The 3388-nt window shown below is 43.3% G+C and overlaps 1 pseudogene; it reads right to left on the reverse strand.

The window, feature by feature from the left end:
• Window positions 1–570: 570 nt before the first annotated feature.
• On the reverse strand, window positions 571–1695 carry Gapdh-ps26 (Glyceraldehyde-3-phosphate dehydrogenase, pseudogene 26; annotated as a pseudogene).
• Window positions 1696–3388: the final 1693 nt, after the last annotated feature.

Raw genomic sequence — 3388 nt, forward strand, 5'->3', positions numbered from 1 at the left:
AGGTAGGATCAATGAAAACCATCTATACAACCATCAAAACAAGACAGGATTAGACAGCTAAGCAAGTGTTGTGATGTTGGATGAGGAGAAGAGGAAAGGGGTGGAATAGAAATTGGAGCCAGGGAAGGGTCAATGATTTGGGGTAGAAGGGCTTGAAAAGCCTTCTTGGAAGTATGGATGGCAACAAAAAGAAATTAATTTGTACTTGTTGAGTCTGAACTCTGTGCACTGTTTTTCAAAGTGTGTAACACTTGATTCTCAGAATGATGCTGCAAGCTACACGTCAATGCTATCATGTATAGACGTTACTGTTTTCTTGTCTGAGCTGAGAAGAACCTCTGCCTGTCTTGTTTACGTAGACTACATCAATTCTTTTTTTTGGGGGGGTGCAGCAAACTTTATTGATGGTAATCAAGAAAGTAGGGAGGGCTCCCTAGGCCTCTCCTGTTATTATGGGGTATGGAATGGAAATTGTGAGGGAAATGCTCAGTGTTGGGGGCTGAGTTGGGATGGGGACTCCTCAGCAACTGAGGACCTCTCTTTTGCTCTCTGTATCCTTGTTGGGGTTTCTTACTCCTTGGAGGCCACGAAGGCCATGAGGTACACCACCCTGTTGCTGTAGCTGTATTCATTGTCATACCAGGAAATGAGCTTTACAAAATTGTCATTGAGAGCAATGCCAGCCCAGCATCAAAGGTGGCAGAGTGGGAGTTGCTGTTGAAGTTGCAGGAGACAACCTGGTCCTCAGTGTAGCCCATGGTGCCTTTTAGTGGGCCCTCAGATGCCTGCTTCACCACCTTCTTGATGTCATCATACTTGGCAGGTTTCTCCAGGCAGCATGTCAGATCCACAACAGATACATTGGAGGTAGGAACATGGAAGGCTATGCCAGTAAGTTTCCCATTCAGGTCTGGAATGACCTTGCCCACAGCCTTGGTAGCAGCAGTGGATGCAGGGATGACGTTTTGGGATGCTCCATGGCCATCCCACCACAGCTTTCCAAAGGGGCCATTCATAGTCTTCTGAGTGGCAGTGATGGCATAGACCATGGTCATGAGCCCTTCCACGTTGCAAAAGTTGTCATGGATGACCTTGGCCAGGGGGCTAAGCAGTTGGTGGTGCAGGATGCATTGCTGGCAATCTTGAGTGAGTAGTCATATTCCTCATGGTTCACACCCATCACAAACATGGGGGCATCGGTCAAAGGGGCAGAGATGATGACCCTTTTGTCCCCACCCTTCAAGTGAGCCCCAGCCTTCTCATGGTGGTGAAGATACCAGTAGACTCCATGACATACTCAGCACCAGCATCACCCTATTTGATGTTAGCTGGATCTCGCTTCTGGAAGATGGTGATAGGCTTCCCATTGATACAAGCTTCCCACTCTCAGCCTTGACTGTGCTGTTGAATTTGCCATGGGTGGAGTCCTACTGGAACAGGTAGACCATGTAGTTGAGGTCAGTGAAGAGGTCATTGATGGCAACAATGTCCACTTTGCCAGATGCAGAGCAGAAGGCAGCCCTGATAACTAGGTGCCCAATACAGCCAAATCTGTTCACATTGACCTTCACCATCTTGTCTACCAGATGAGGCTGAGTGTGGAACCCGGAGGAGCAGAGAGCGGACTATATCAATTCTTTCATTTTCTTTTTTTTTTGATGGTTTAGAACTTTATGCCAATGTAACTATATGCATAGGAAACACACATTGGCTAATAGAATGCAATCATGTTCAACTTATCCTACACAGTCTTGACCAGAAACTTGGTACATGGTTTATAATTAAAAAATAGTAACCAAAACCAAGCTGCAATCTGCTTATCTCTATCTATTTCAAATGTATAAAAATTATCCATCAAATGCTGCTGAAGGCAGCAGAATTTTGAGAACTATACCTTTGGTTTGCCTCAGAAAAGTAACACATACTACACTGTAAAGGTTTATAAAATTGCCGCAAAGCAGTTTTGTAATGTCACAATACCAGTTTTAAGAGTTCAGTAACTAATGGCAGCCTATGGGACATACACAGAATGTAGAAGCTATCACACTTAGCCCCCCCTCCCTCTCCCTTTCCTCCTCTCTTTTTCTCTCTCTCTTCCTCTCTCCCTCTCTCTCCCCTTATCTATCTATCTATCTATCTATCTATCTATCTATCTATCTATCTATCTACCTATCTATCATCAGTGTTTTTATTGATACAGTAAAACATTATGATCAAAAAGCAAGTTTGAGAGGAGAGTTTATTTGGCTTATACCTACAGATAGATCATAGTACATCATTGGAGGAAGTCAGGAAAGGAACTCAAGCAGGGATGGAACCTGGAGGCAGGACTTGATTCAGAGGCCATAGAGAGATGTTGCTTACTGGTTTTCTCAGCCTGCTTTCTTCTAGGAGCCAGGACAGCCAGTCAGGGATGGCACCACTTACCATGAGTTGGGCCCTCTCCCACTGACCACTAATAGAGAAATTGCGTATAGCTAGATCTCATGGAGGCCTTTCCTCAACTGAGGGTTCTTCCTCTCTTCCTTTCTGATGAGTCTAAATAAAGATTGCCTTAGTGTGGTGGTTTAAATGAGATTCCTGTGTCAGGTTGACACACAAAAATGAGCCAGAATCTCTCTCTCTATCTATCTATCTATCTATCTATCTATCTATCTATCTATCTATCTATCTATCTATCTATCTATCTATCTATCTATCTCTATCATCTGCCTGTCTATCTATCTATCTATCTATCTATCTATCTATCTATCTATCTATCTATCTATCTATCTATCTATCTATCTATATCTAGTCCATTTAGTTACTGAATCAGGTCTCCTGTAGCCTAGTTTGGCCTTGAACTCACCATGCAGCTGATGGTGACCTTGAAGATTTGATCTCTCTGCCTTTACCCAATGAATGCTGAGATAATAAGCATGTGCCACCATACTGGTTTGTACACTGTTACAGATGAAACCCAGGCCTTTGCGCATGTTAGGCATGCACTCCATTAGATGAGCTATGTCCACAGCCCAAATATATTAGTTACTTCTATTGCTATTATGAAACACCATGACCAAAGTTAGTTATAAAATTATTTAACTGGGTTTAGAGTTTCAGAAAGTTAGGATCTGTGACAACAGAACAAAAGCATGGTGGCAGAAACAGCTGGAGTAGCAGCTGGCAGCTCACATCTTGAACCCACAGGAGGCAAGAGAGCACATTGGGACTGACACAAGTTTTTGGAAACCTGAAGTTTGTCCCTGGATTTGCAACTTTTCCAGCAAAGTGACACTTTCTAATCTTCCCCAAAGATCCATCAACTGGTGACCAAATATCTGAAGACTTTAAGGCCAAGACTTTAAGGCATCTCATTTAAACCACCACACTAAGGCAATCCTTATTA

Source organism: Rattus norvegicus, chromosome 13 (assembly GCF_036323735.1).
Source record: "Rattus norvegicus strain BN/NHsdMcwi chromosome 13, GRCr8, whole genome shotgun sequence".
Lineage (NCBI taxonomy): Eukaryota > Metazoa > Chordata > Mammalia > Rodentia > Muridae > Rattus > Rattus norvegicus.